At 38.7% G+C, this 16130-nt stretch overlaps 1 protein-coding gene and 1 long non-coding RNA gene across 3 annotated transcripts in view; one reads left to right on the forward strand and one right to left on the reverse strand.

Annotated features, from left to right (window-relative positions):
- The window catches only part of LOC115566634 (TGF-beta receptor type-2-like), a 93068-nt gene that overhangs the window by 22418 nt on the left and 54520 nt on the right, over nucleotides 1-16130 (reverse strand). The window lies entirely within an intron of this gene.
- On the forward strand, nucleotides 5271-6795 carry LOC115566637 (uncharacterized). Its single transcript, XR_003981059.1, has 3 exons — nucleotides 5271-5716; nucleotides 6521-6595; nucleotides 6716-6795. It is a non-coding gene; the product is annotated as an uncharacterized LOC115566637 (long non-coding RNA).

The raw sequence follows: 16130 nt of genomic DNA on the forward strand, positions 1-16130 counted from the left end.
AGATTATCAGTGAACTGTGAACATTTTGTGTGGATGATGCTGAGGTGAGGGGACTGACTGGAGGCTGAACGTAAAGTACGTTGCATTCTCTGTCAGAAAGACAACGAATTTGTCTTCAAAATAAGAGCTTTACATTGCACCCATTGGAGTTCAGAACTGGGTTCTTAGCGGGGGGCTTTTAATTTGAAAGTGGCAACCGGTAGTAACTTGCCGCTACAACAACAAGCGGACAATGAAGACAGCTACAGAGACCGAGGAGACGCTAGCATCTCCTGGATTTCAGCGGCTGTCCAGTTGCTCATCTTGACGTCCGTGGATAGAACGTCGAAGTGATGGACTGACTGCTGTGGTCAGTTGTTTCCTGGTTTTAAAACTCCCCGGCTGTGGGTCGCACCATAGACATATACAGGTGAAACTCGAAAAATTAGAATATCGTGCAAAAGTTCATTTATTTCAGTAATTCAACTTAAAAGGTGAAACTAATATATTATATAGACTCATTACATTCAAAGTGAGATTTTTCAAGCCCTTATTTGTTATAATTTTGATGATTACGGCTTACAGTTTATGAAAACCCCAAATTCAAAATCTCAGAAAATTTGAACATTTCATGAAATCAATAAATAAAAATAAAAAATGTAAATATAGAAACGTCAGCCCTCAGAAAATTATAGTCATGCACATGTACACAATACTTGGTTTGGGCCCCTTTCGCATGAATTACTGCCTCAATGCGGCGTGGCATGGATGCTATCAGCCTGTGGCACTGATGAGGTGTTATGGAAGACCAGGATGCTTCAATAGCGGCCTTCAGCTCTTCTGCATTGTTTGGTCTCATGTCTCTCATCTTTCTCTTGGCAATGCCCCATAGATTCTCCATGGGGTTGCGGTCAGGCGAGTTTGCTTGCCAAACAAGCACAGCAATCCCATGGTCATTGAACCAGGTTTTGGTACTTTTGGCAGTGTGGGCAGGTGCCAAGTCATGCTGGAAAATGAAGTCAGCATCTCCATAAAGCTCGTCTGCTGAAGGAAGCATGAAGTGCTCTAAAATGTCCTGGTAGACGGCTGTGTTGACTCTGGAGTTAATAAAGCACAGTGGACCAAAACCAGCAGATGACATGGCTCCCCAAATCAATACAGACTGTGGAAACTTCACACTGGACTTCAAGTATCGTGGATTGTGTGCCTCTCCACTCTTCCTCCAGACTCTGGGACCTTAGTTTCCAAATGAGATGCAAAATTTGCTCTCATCAGAAAAGAGGACTTTGGACCACTGAGCACAGACCAGTTCTTTTTTTCTTTAGCCCAGGTAGGACACTTCTGACGTTGTTTGTTGTTCAGGAGCGGCTTGACAAGAGGAATACGACATTTGAAGCCCATGTCCAGGATCCGTCTGTGTGTGGTGGCTCTTGATGCAGTAGCTCCAGCTTCAGTCCACTCCTTGTGAAGCTCCCCCACACTTTTAAATGGCCTTTTCCTGACAATCCTCTCCAGGCTGTGGTCATCCCTGCTGCTTGTGCACCTTTTTCTTCCACACTTTTCCCTTCCACTTAACTTTCTATTAATGTGCTTTGATACAGCACTTTGAGAACATCCAACTTCTTTTGCAATTACCTTTTGAGGCTTTCCCTGCTTGTGGAGGGTGTCAATGATGGTTTTCTGCACAACTGTCAGGTCAGCAGTCTTCCCCATGATTGTGAATTCTACTGAACCAGACTAAGAGACCATTTAAAGGCTCAGGAACCCTTTGCAGGTGTTCTGGATTAATTAGCTGATTAGAGTGTGACACTTTGAGCCTATAATATTGAACCTTTTCACAATATTCTAATTTTCTGAGATTTTGAATTTGGGGTTTTCATAAGCTGTAAGCCATAATCATCAAAATTATAACAAATAAAGGCTTGAAATATCTTACTTTGAATGTAATGAGTCTATATAATATATTAGTTTTACCTTTTAAGTTGAATAATAAATGAACTTTTGCACAATATTCTAATTTTTCGAGTTTCACCTGTATACATAGACGCCTCATTGAGCGCTGGACTGTACGCAGGCAGGCAGCTCAGCCCCGTGAACTAATACAAGTCAATGAAGTGAACTTTATAAAGCTCCTTCTACAAAGTGCCATAAGTTAATGCCTCTCATTTACACATTTACACATGTACGGATATATTCAGGAAACAGATACGAACCAAAAACAACGTCTGTAACGTTCTCTGATGATTATAAACATTAACTACTCCTTATATGTTCAGTGTACAGGTTCGCACCAAACCACAATATGTATTTATATAATATCTTTACGAGTGTTTATAGCTGCCAATGTATGTAACGCTGTTACTGTGATGATACATGACAGTTAAATATTTAATCTGTCTATAATAACCAGATCCTGACATGTAAATGTGACATCTTTCTACCATACTGTCAACTTGTTTCATTAAATTTAAGTTTAAATAACTGACTTCATAATATATGAATCAGAATCAGAAATACTTCATTGATGCCCGACGAGAAACTGCAGCGTTACAGATGCTCCCATTCAAAGTCAAGAATATGCAGAAAAATAGTACTACTACTACTACTACTAGGCCTACTACTACTACTAATAATAATAATAATTAAAACTATATATGGTGCATATTTATAATAGTAGCCTACTTTACCATAATTAAATGTTATTGTATACAATATAATATGTTATAATGTTCTTTCATGGAGTATATCTCTATTCTGCTGAAAAAAAGGAAGCAGGCTCACTGCTGTGGCAGTTTCTTATCTTGATTTGCAGACTTTGTTAATTTTTTGTCGCCATGATTGCTATTACTAGTACTTAGATCATCAAAAATCACTGCATTTATAAAAACGACATTTGTGCTTTTTATTCACACAGATATCTCATTTACATGTCAAAGTCTGGTTATTATGGAAGGATTCAATATTTAACATGTATCATCACAGTAACAGCGTTACATACATCAGGAGCTGTAAACACTCATAAAAACATTACAAAATCCATCCTGTGGTTTGGTGCCAACCTGTATATAAGGAGTAGTTAATGTTTATAATCCTCAGAGAACGTTACAGACGTTGTTTTTGGTTCCTCACCGTTTCCTGAATATATCCGTACGTATGTGAATGTGTAAATGAGAGGCATTAACTTATAGCACTTTGTAGAAGGAGCTTAATAAAGCTCACTCCATTTACTTGTATTAGATCAAGGGGCGGATCTGCCTCCTCCAATATGGCAGCGACGTTGACGTATCGCAGCAGCGGGCCAACCCGCTCAATGAGGCGTCTATGTATATGGGTCGTTCTAGAATTGGAGATACATTTGCCGTCTGCCCAACAAACCTTTTGTTATTTGAAAAGAAAAAAGACTTTATTGAATCAGATTTTAATAATTATAATAATTATTTTAAACTCCTACTAAAAGTAATGCTAAATGTGTATTTTAAGCACTATTTATACATAATGGTGGAAAACGTCAACTCTGTTGCAGTCAACTCTGTTACAGTCAACTCTGTCAACTCTGTTAATGGTTTAAAGAACTGAACAATAACAGAGTTGACAATGAGTAACAGAGCCAAATGTTCTCAATCACATTTAAGTATTTTGCATTATTTTACATTTATTATGGATTTTGGGTCATTTTACTGTAAAGGGAACATTTATGGTGAACATTACAGGTTAAGGAAATTGGATAATTTCTGTTTCAGATGAAGTTTTCAACAGCAGAAAGGCAACGACAATACAGGATACACTCTAAAAAGTGTGACTGGGCTAAATTAATATTTACAAAATAAATACTAGTAACCTTTACATGAAAAAAAAAGACTATGTGCAGTTTGGTATATTATTATGTTGATTTTAAGCACTATTTATACATAAAATATTAAGTAAATGAATATGAACCCACCCGTGACTGTCTGTCTTCGGCTCCTGATTCATACTTTCAACTTGAATTAACATGAAATAATTAAGAGTAATTTTCAGTTTTTTTGTGCTTAATCTATTCACAGTTATACAATGAATTACACAAAATATCTATGTTTTGTATTATAGTTAATTTCAGTGATAAAAAACACATTCTGTGTTTGTCTCTATGTTTTGGTCAACTCTGTTACCTCTGTTATAAAACTGCAAAAAATATCTCCAAAGTCTTCAAATAAAAAGCATGTGACCTGCTCCCAGTGATGTCACTTCCTCTTGCTGAATGTTCATGATACACTAACAGTAGATTAATTATCTGTCAAATCTGTTGCTGTGATATTGCAGTGAATCTCTCATTGAATTTCAAAAAAATGAAGATATGATAAAAATCCATAAAATTCAGTTTTTAGACATGATATATGATAGCTGGTTTCATATTATTTAGAAATACATTTTAACATTATTAATTACATTTCATAACATTGCAAATTGAAAACTTGAACAGTGCAAAACTTTGACAAAGGAAACACTCATTAATTAACTATCAGGCTCTGTAATAGACTTGTCAGTGGTGACTGTACCATAATAACATTTACACTGGATTTGATAGACCCATGGTTTTACATGTTTTGTGACGTGACAACTGTTCTCATATTAAGCCACTTGATTATCATACTGAAGGAAGTCATTAAGAAATTATGCACAACTTAAGTACAACTTCCCTCAGCTCATGAGTTAGAGGTGTCGTCATTGCTGTGCTCGAATCACAGTCACTGCGCCCAGAGGTGTAGCAAGCTTTTCAAAAGTGCGGGGGATGGATGTGGTGGTGGTCTTTTTTTAAAACAATTTTGGGTCAGGGGGTGATGATAAATGACACTTAAATATTAAATCTGTGTCTATAATAACCACACCCTGACATGTAAATGTGACATCTGTCTTGATTAGTTTGATTATAATATAATATTTATAATAGAAGTCTACTGCAACTGTACTTTTTTTTTTTTACCATTAAATGTTATTTTATACATTATCATATTCTAGAATGTTCTGTCATGGAGTACATCACTTCACTGCTGACAGAAAAGAGAGCTGCTCACTGCCAGTTACAGCTTCTTATCATGATCTGCAGTCTTTGTTAATTTTTTGTCATGATTGTTATTATTAGTACTTAGATTATCAAAAATCTCAGTTACATGTCAGGATGTGGTTATTATAGACAGATAACCGCAGTAAGGTGTTTGTGCAAAACTGCAGAAAAACTGCAGAAAAAGTGTGGGTGTTGAACCCTCTCACCGGGAAAAGTGTGGGTGTTAAAACACACACATCCCCCAGGGGCAGAGGCGCAGCTTGTGAACAGGCAAGGCAGGCAACTGCTTGGGGCCCCCGGCCGATAGGGGGCCCCCGAGGTCTGACAAACTGTACCCCACAACAATGTCTCACGTTGTAGCCGCCCGGGCTCAGGCCGTAATTTACGGGGCCCCGAAGTCTGACAAGCTGTACTCCACAACAATATATATACAATGATAAATAATACAGTCTATGGTTGTTGACTGGGGCCCCCAATCCATTCCCAAAACACGATTTACAATGACATGTCAGTAGGAAACCTCCCTAAAGGAGCCCCACGTCACCCCCGTTTAATTTGGATGACACGCGTACGTTGACATTAACGTCAGTAATCGAAGTTGGCGTCCACGAAGAAAGATGAAGAGGAGTTATCTCCTTCTAGAGAGAGAAACAAGGAGAAAGAAGAAAAAAGAAGAAAAAAGAAAGCAAGACAGTGGTAAGTGTGGAGCAGATAATGACGATTAAGTGTCAGTAACGTTAAATAACTGAATGCTGGTAACTTCAGCCAAAGTAGCGTTAGACTAAATGTTAATGGCGTTTATTCGTTTACTACCTAGCTAACGTTAGCGGACATGGACGCGGTCACGGCCAGCCGACTGTCCGCTGGCCGTGACCGCGTCCATGTCCGATGGCGGACAGTGAATGACCAGCGCCAGCGGCCGTTACCGAGCTCGACTTTGTCAGCCTGTTCCAACATGTCAGTTAATGCTAGTTAGCTAACGAACTTTCTGATTTACTTGCTAGCTAAACCTAGCTAAGCTAGGTAGCAAGCAGAAATGTGAACTTGTACCGCACATACATTTGCTTATCTATGGTATTGAATTCTACCGTATTAGTTTTATCAAATTAAAAATGTAACCAGACAGAGAAAAATGGTTTCAAGTTGTCTATCAGGACATATTTTGTGTGTTTAACGAAAAAAACCCTTATGTTTTCATTCCTTAAAGGGTCATTGTAACTGATAATAACAATAGTATATCTCTGCAGCCTCCGGGTCTGCAGAGATATGCTCCTCGATAATAATGATAATAAAAATTGTGTAATACCATATACCGTGATTTCTTTCTGAGAGGGTTAACCTTATTGTACTGTGAACATCTCACACCATTGCAACCCTAGCTACGAATACTATACTAAAACTATAACTAATTCTATAATATGAAATCATTTTTAATTGACTTTATTAAAATGCTCCTATAACAAGGATCATATACTATATCACTTTGTTATCTCTCCTCAGGATCATTATTTAAGTTTTTGACAGGAGCAAAAGAGAAGGATGAAGAGCCTCCTCCAAATGCTGATAATGAAAACTGTAAGTACAGAATTCCACTTTAATTGTTAACCTTTCTTTATGCCATGCCCTCTAAAGATTCTTTATCACAATATCTACCCTGCTTTTTTGTTTTTTGTTGGGTTTTTTTTGTCATATCAGTTCCGTCAACGTCCACCTCCAGTGGGATAGCGGCCACCCCACCGCCTGCCTATCATGAGCCGGAGGAAGACACACCAACATTGTTATTTATATGTATGTTTTGAAAATTCTAGTGAAATAAAATGTTGAGATTTCATAAAAATGTTTTGATGTCAGATTATTTATAAAATAATGGTGATGAATGCTGGTTTAAGGGCCGCGGGTTTTTTTTTTTTGCCTAGGGCCCCAGCAGACTCTCGCAGCGCCACTGCCCACGGGTGGGACGCCCCTGACTGCGCCAAACTTTTAAAAAGCAGTGACGCGCACGCTACGTTGCTTCTGAGGGGAACTATTTTCTACAGTGGTGACGTCGGGGGAGCTACTTCAGTGCGACACACAACAAATAGCCGGTTTAGCAGTAACGTTCGCTACCGTCATAATCAGTGTTGGGGAGTAACGAATTACATTTAACGACGTTACGTAATTTAATTACAAAATGTACGTAATTGTAATCCGTTACATTACTGGGAGAAAATATGTAATTAAATTACAGTTGCTTTTGGAAATTTCAATGATTACAACTTAAGTTACATTTGAAAAATCACAGCAAAAGCTCGGATTTATCAAATAGTTTTTCGCCCCCCTGGATTCATGTTCGTTTTTAGTTATTTTCATAATAACTAGCCTATTTACTTTTATATACAGTCAGTCACCACTGAAAGAAGTTGTGCGCTCGCAGCAGAACAGATAATTTAACTTAATGTGGCCATGAATAAATTAATTGTTTCGCCTGTTATGTGTTGCCCAAACGCAAATCTTGAGTAGGTGTACTGTGTTTTCTCACATTTAAAAAGGTCTTTGTACAGAGACAACATGAGATTTGCTTGTAGTTACAGCACCTAAAAAACCCACTGTAACCTATTTTCATACGCACCCCCCCTAGCTTTCAATAAAACACACACTGGCATTTTATAATTGCGATCAGTGAAATATATGAAAACAATATTTAACACAGTTTAAAACAACAGTTGTTGTTGCTCTAAAGCTTCATATTTAAAAGCAGCTCAATGTAGAGCTGTCAGAAATTAAAATCAGCCTCCTCTTGTCATATTTGCAGCAAACCTGTTGCTTCAGGCTGTGATCAGGCTTTTTTGTATTGCTCATACTCTCTCCATTAAAACAACCTGCTCCTCTTGTCTGAAATCAGCCCGTTGTCGCTCTATTTAGTGAGGAAGTGAGCCTCCTTCGCAGTACAGGCCTAAGGTCAGACTCATATGGTTAAACCTTTGAACTGAAAGGTTTATCACACTATAGGTCTTAAAATGTGAAAATGGTTAGCAGTTGAGAGATTTCATTCAAAATTAAGAAAAGTAATCATAATGTAATCAAATGTAATTAGTTACATTACTTTGAGAAAGTAATTGAAATAGTTACACTACTATTACATTTTCAACAGGGTAACTTGTAATTGTAACCAACTACATTTCCAAAGTAATCTTCCCAACACTGGTCATAATTTATCACTTTACAGCTACAACAATGTTTTGCTATATCATGCATAATTTATTGCAAGAGCACGACCATCGGGACAAACATTTACCTGCCCCGTGGCATGTATCCCTCCAAAATTAAGTCGCCAGGGGAATATTTTAGTCACATTTGGCGAGTGGCGACCGCTAGTTTACAGCCCTGCAAACACACGTTGTTCTGAGAGGTGAGTAGTTACACACTTCGTGTTATCGGGTATGCTGTGCTCGAGTGTCACTTTATACTTGAGTAACCGTCAAAAGCGGTACATTGACTGGCTTTACTACTTTTCAGAGTGGTGGTAGCGGTGCTAGCAGTGGTGGTGGTTGTAGCGGTGGTGGGGGGCAGCGGTGGCTCCTATACGTTTTTAAACACTTTACATCAGCCAACACGGTCAAGTTCCCCGGTCAACACCGCAATAAGTTAAGCCCTCCATTTATTCTGTGTCGATCGTGTTTTCAAACTGTTGGTTGTAGGTCGTGGTGACAACACATTACACTAATGCTAAACATTCAAAGCTGTACACTGTACCATACATAACACCTACATGTTATGTGAACCCCCCCCCCCCCCCCCCCCCCCATATTTTTTTTTCTTAATGCTTGATACTGTTTCGATTGCTTTCTGCCTGGGGTGAATGTGAAGTAGGGAACTGTTGAGTGATGATGCATAAACTGGTATTTTGTGTGTCAGGGTGTCTGTGTTTTTGCTATTATGATTCTCTTAAAGGTCAAGTACTGCTGTACACCGGAATACAAGTTTATGGAATCAAGTAGTAGAGCACTGTAACTAATGACACTTTTTGCACTTACCTACTTGCCCTCCTATTTGCATAGTCAATGCATAGTGCTAATTTATTTAGCATGGATATTTATTGGCATGGAAAATTCTGGTCACAGTTATGAAAATTATATTACAAATGATCTTGTTGTGCAAATGAATAGGTGATGATCGTGTGACAGTCTATGACAGGCAGACATAAATACAGCTTTTATTTTTATCCCTTTCCAAAGCCAGAGGAACAAAAAACAAATGTTATGATTACCATCCAAGTAATAATGGACCTCACTGCACAAAAGCAAGTGTGAACTGTTATTGCTTATTTGAGTTGATTTTCAGATATCCTCTCTTCTGAGTTTGTGCTTAACATATTAATTCATCCAAATGACTTAAAGCTATGTATTTCTTTCTAGGTGCATAGGGAATCTATCAACACATCAAGATCACAGGTATGTATTGCACTTACTATACAATACATGCTGTTATACTACATTTCACATACAGTATATTGTGTAAAGGTTTGTTCACTGTTTTGCAATACCTTGTTGTCGACATTTGCTGGTTAAGCAAATTTGATACAGTTTAACCTGAAGTTCCAACCTGAATTTTAAATGAAAGCAGAAAAAAATATAGAAAATGTTTTTCATAGATATGCAGTTAATTATGATGACACTTAGTTTGTACACATTTGTTGCGAACATTATTTAGATGACAGACAAAAATAATTTAAATGTACAAGATTGAAAAAGAACCAACACTAAAAATCAAAAGTCCTCAGTTTTTACATCTCACTGTACATTATGTAATTATTAGCACTATTACTGAAGTAGGTTACTACTTAATCAGTTATACTGTATATACAAGTTAATAGGGCCTAGTGCTGGGCGGTATACCGGTTCACACCAAACACCGGTGTATATTTTCGTTATGATATGAATTTTTAATATACCGCTGTAGTTGATTACACAACGTTCGAAACACTACGCTGCGCGACACTGTTGATGGGCCACGGGTCTGTAATTAAGTAAATCTATTAAGTGTCGCCACATTTCTTCCGATGCATATTAGTCCAGTGGGGTAGTGCACAAATTACATAATACCGTTACCGAGGTGATAAAAGCACCAAATTTTACATGAAGCTTCTTTAGGACCTCCTGAATGATTTCAGCCTAGGAGCCCAACTGAAATATTGAAATTTAGTGTCAAATCACTCACAAAACAATATCCAAGAAAAACTTTCCTCTCGAGTAAAACTTTCATGGTAATGGCCATTTAAGACCGCTGAATAAGCTTCCTTTTGTTAATTTGTGCTCAGGCCAGTAGATCTTCCAAATTATAAGTGTAAAATAGAGTACCAAGACATCTTAGACCCCAAAAAACCTCAAAAGTCCTGTATAATATAGGTGGAATTATTAAAAAAAAAAGGCAGCAAAAATTACTCAAATGTTAAGAGATCTTGGTTTTCTCTTTTATTTTTTAATTCAACTTTAGGTCATTCATTTAGCCATCTACTGAGTTCATAGTTTGGCCATTGGTTTTATGTTAGGCTGCATCACATCACATTAAATCCTATTTGTGTGTGACAGTACATAGCTAGACGTACTGCTGTTGAATCTGGAGGGGGAAAGCCGATGAAATGATGAAATGCAACGACTGGATATTCACAAGTGCTTCTTCTGTGAGGGTGGCATAGATCAAAGTGCTCTCCATGAAGTATCAACATTTGATGCCGACAGGAATATCCAACATTTTCAAAATTCAAAATGGCAGTTTAAACCATATTTCAACTCCTGGTTTTGATTAATTTTGAGTCAATTTAGATGTTTTAGACGCTGAATCTATAAAAATAAATTGCAGGATATTTATGAACACAATTATCCAAATGATGCAGAATATGTACATTTTAATTTACATAACATTACACTCTGAGGTGACATTGGAGGTAACAAAGGCAAGTACTATATCAAACTATGACTTTGGCTAAATAATACAGAGAAAAGAGTATAATACAAGTTACAGGTAGAACACAAGAGTCCTGGAACAGATTTTAAAACAGAAGTATACCCAAAATTATCACTGCAGAAAACTAGAAAACTTTCATCAAGCAATAGCACCTTGTACTTCTGCTACTCTAAGGTTGGCTAATATGGCGAAAGTAGAGCCGCTATTGTTCTACTTTATGTTGATGTATGTAGCTATTGTAATGAAAAGCACGGGCGCTCGTGTATTGATTAACTGATATTTTATTCCAAAAGTCGTCATAAAATAAAGGGAACCACCACATTTAACAGCCTGGAGGATGGAAGTAGATAAACCCGGTAGAAACAGTGCCCGCCCGTATGTGACGCTCCTTGAAGTACAGCGAACGCATCCGCAAAGAAGCGGGTATAATCTGATTGGTCAACAGTAGCCGGCCTTCTATTGGTTGACAGTGATGATACACAAGAAAAATCCGTGAGCAGAGGAGAGATCCGAGAGCAGAACTTGACCTGTGAGCAGGTGTGTGTTCTGAGTGTGTGCACTTTAGATCTGAGCGCACAGAGGGCACATTTGAATGCGAGCGAAATTTTTGTTTGCAAGAAGGAGAAATGTTAACACAGGCATGTGATTCTTAACTTTAAGCAGACATTTTGAAAGAAAGCAGAAGAAATTTAAATGCAAGCACAAAATGTGAGCATGAGGAGAAAAAATCTGAGCACGCGAAGGAGCTGTGTCACTGAAAAGGAATGAAACCATGCTCTCAAACTGAAAATCTATGCTCTTGATTAATGACAGGATTTAACTTCCATACATACATCTCATCCAATGACTTGGAGAGAAAAATCAAGCCTGACCTGAGTCGAGCCCGTGCACGTTGTGTCTGAGCTGGCCCGGCCTGACACATTAACTGTAATTATGAGCCCGAGCCCGATTTAAACCCGACATTTTTTTAATACGTGGGCTGTTATAACGAACGTTCAAGCTCCATGTTGCACTTACGCTACCACTAATCGGATTCAAATCATTGTGCGTTACTATTATTTTTGTCATTTTCTTAGTAAAAATATATATTTTTTGCTTTCTTCTTGCGCCTTGGGGAGTGACGTCACGTGCGCGAGAAGTCACGTTTTCAGCACGAGGACACTCACTCACATGTAAAACCACGCAGCGGCACAAACAACATGGAGGGAGGAGAGAGATGCGCCTTTTGAAGCTGGAAATACAGTCATTATTTTGAGTTATTGCAAAACACACACACACAAATGCTTGACCAAGGGTCGGCCCCGGGCAGAGAATCTAAAGTCTGGCTGGTGGCGGGGATGAGAGCACCTGTTGTTGGTGGGACGGTCATAGGCGGGCACATAATGCCGGCAGCGGAGATGAGAGCATGTGCTGTCGGCGGGACGGGAGGATGCAAGCCGGGGACGGAGAGGGTCGGTTTGGCCCCACTGACCAGCGTCAACGGACTCTTCAGATATCCAGACTTTACCTGGTGACAGTTGCCGTAACTATCGGGGGTAAAGTGGACACTGCAGAGACGGTGTTGGTGGTGATTTTTAACTCTCCAGAGTAGCCCCTCTTGACAAAATCGATCCACCGTTTCCTTACGTTGTCGTCCGTAGGAAACTTAACCCTTGAGGCACCTTTAAAATGAACATACAAGTTTTAACCTTGGGACCCAAAATGGTCCCTCATAAAAGTGTACTAAAAATGTCATATATAAAAATTTTTTTTTCACTTTTACCACATCAAATCTCTTCAACAACTTCAGATCTAACCATAGATATAATGTTTTTATGATTTTGTTAGGTTTTTCTTTGTTTTTATGCCCTTTTTATCATAAAAACATCAGAGTTTTCTCAATAAGAAAAACACAAAATTTGAATATTTCCAAAAATAAGGTTCAAAGTGGAATATTTAGTATGAGGTTATTAGAGCCTTGACTAGGTCAATAATTGATAACAACATAGCTTTTGATGCATTATTATTTTTGGAGTAATGAGAGTTTATTCAACAAACTAACAAGTTTTAACCTCGGGACCCAAAATGGTCCCTCATTAAATTGTAATAAAAATGTCAAATATTAATATTTTTTTTCACTTTCACCGCATCAGATCTTTTCAACAACTTCAGACCTAACCATAGATATAAAGTTTTTTATATTTTTAAATGTTTTTTTATGTTTTTATGCCCTTTTTGTCATAAAACACCTGATTTTTATCAATGAGAAAAACACAAAATATCAATATTTTCCAAAAACAAGGTTCAAAGTGGAATATTTAGTATGAGGTTATTAGAGCCTTGACTAGGTCAATAATTGATAACAACATTGATTTTGATGCATTATTATTTTTGGAGTAATGAGAGTTTATTCAACAAACTGACAAGTTTTAACCTTGGGACCCAAAATGGTCCCTCAATAAATGGTCATAAAAATGTCAAATATTAATATTTTTTTTCACTTTCACCGCATCAGATCTTTTCAACAACTTCAGACCTAACCATAGACATAAAGTTTTTTATATTTTTTTTATGTTTTAATGCCCTTTTTGTCATAAAACACGTGATTTTATCAATGAGAAAAACAAAAAATATGAATATTTTCCAAAAATAAAGTGCAAAGTAGAATATTTAGGGTGAGGTTGTTCGAGCCTTAACTAGGTCCATGATTGATAACAACATTGATTTTGATGCATTATTATTTTTGGAGCAATGACAGTTTTTTCAGCAAACTTACAAGTTTTAACCTTGGGACCCAAAATGGTCCCTCATTAAATTGTAATAAAAATGTCATATATAAATATTTTTTTTCACTTTTACCGCATCAGATCTTTTCAACAACTTCAGACCTAACCATAGATATAAAGTTTTTTATATTTTTAATTTTTTTTTCATATTTTTATGCCCTTTTTGTCATAAAACACCTGATTTTATCAATGAGAAAAACACAAAATATGAATATTGTCCAAAAATAAAGTGCAAAGTGGAATATTTAGGATGAGCTCATTTGAGCCTTAACTAGGTCCATAATTGATAACAACACTGATTTTGATGCATTATTATTTTTGGTCTAGGTGGTCCAAAGCCCCTTTGCATCTGTTGTAATCCAGGATGATCTGAGGTTTTCGTTTTCCAGATTCCTGGACTTGTGGCTCCCGATGTCTTGACTTCAAGACAAGAACATTCTTGTCTTGACTTCAAGACAAGAACATTCTTGCCTTTCTTCAGGACATAAGAAACAGCAGTCCTGTTGCGGATGAATGCAAACACAGAGTAAAGCACCTCTCTGTGTCTGATGTTGAGCAGCTGCAGGGGGAACTCAGGTTTATTGGACCTAAGTGTCCCCACCAGGGCCATCCTCCTCTTCTGTAACTCATCAGCGAGAGGAAAAGATGTAAAAAAAAAATGTTGGTGGTGACTGTGTGGCCCTCAAGCTCATCAGTGAGTTGAAGTACCACCTGCATCCCTTGGTTCTGCTCTCTAGGTGTTGAGGCAGGCTTTCCTGTATACACTTGGAGCCTCCAAGCATACGTGGTCTGCACGTCACAGAAAGTCCAAATCTTCAACCCATACTTTGCAGGTTTGGAGGGCATATACTGTCTGAATGAACAGCGGCCCCTAAAAGGGACCAGCTGTTCATCAGTGCATATGTCCCTCCCTGGGTTAAACAGCTCAGGGAGGCGGGTGCTCCATATCTGCTCCACAGGTCCTTGATCAGGGCCAGCTTGTCTCTCGTGCAGCGGTCTGGCCGGGACAGTCTGTCATCGAACCACACGGCTGATCTGCAAAAATCTCTTCTGGGACATTGTTGCAACAAAAATTGCACATCCCTTCTCATTGTCCCATTGTCTCATTGGTTGACTCATGCTGTGACCTGAACATGCCTGCTAATATCAGCAGCCCCAGGTAGGCCTGCAGCTCCTCCTCAATCAAATCTATCCATTCATTTACTGACCTCCTCCCTGCACGTTGGTGAAGTGCAGAATTAGCTGCAGGATGTCCTCAGAGAAAAAAAGGTCAAATGCAGTCTCAGTGCTGCTGATTCTGGCAAGTGCGTAGTACGTCGGCCGTGCAGTCAAGATAGGAGGGGAAAGAATGGCAGAGACTCTTTATGTGTGGGAGACCACAGGAGTTTCCCATTTCTGGGTCTCCATGGAGAAGTGTCATCCTCCATTGCCTCTTCACCCTCTTCTTCCTCCTCCTCCTCCACCACCTCTTCATCCTCGTCCTCCTCCAAGGACCTCCAAGGGCTCCAAGGACCCCTCTGTGCCTGGCAGGAGTTCCTCCCCTGATCCCTCCTGGTTTTCAGATGAATCCTCACTGCTGGTAACATCTACCTCAGTGACATACTGCTCACTCTCACTGCAAGACTGCAGCAAGAGCCTCCTCTAGTTTCTCTTCATGGCTGGCTGCTGGAGAAATGACCAGCCAGACAAGGCTGCAAACTATTCTCACAGACTTCAAACATGCACCTGTGTAAACATGCTGTACCACACATCCAACAGGAGAGGAGCTCTCTGCTGATCAACAAACAGCAAAAGCAAAAAGCAAACGGCTCATTTGGCCTTTGATTATTCAAATTTCACACACACACACGCAGACACACACACACACACACACACACATACACACACACACACATACACACTCTTTTATATCACTTCCATGAACCAAGACCATTTTTATGGTGTTCAGTGTTTGTATTGCCATGCATTTTGCAGAGTAAGAGAACCAGGCCTCCATTGAAACTGTATGTGATAAAGCTCTGCTGCCCCTGGGGGCTTGAGGGGGGTCATCAGACCTAAAACCTGTTTTCCCTGTATTTTGAAGGCAGAGGCTTAGATTTATTAGGTATTCATGGGAAAAGCATTATAATATGTCAGGAATACAGTATATCAAAAATATGTGGTTATAATGGGAGTCAATGTGTCCAAATCGGGCCTTAGGTGAAAGAGTGTAGGTATACATGCGAATCTGCTAATCTATACAGCTTACAATAGAGGTGATCATGGAATTTTAAAAGTATTAATAAAAAACTAATCCTGGCCAAGTTTCATATAATTAGCATTTAAACTGACCGAGATATTGAGAATTAAAGACGTAAAAAAAGCAGAGTGTACACGTTTGGTCCCCTAAGGTGCCTCGAGGG

Source organism: Sparus aurata, chromosome 17 (genome assembly GCF_900880675.1).
Source record: "Sparus aurata chromosome 17, fSpaAur1.1, whole genome shotgun sequence".
NCBI classification, from domain to species: Eukaryota; Metazoa; Chordata; class Actinopteri; order Spariformes; family Sparidae; genus Sparus; species Sparus aurata.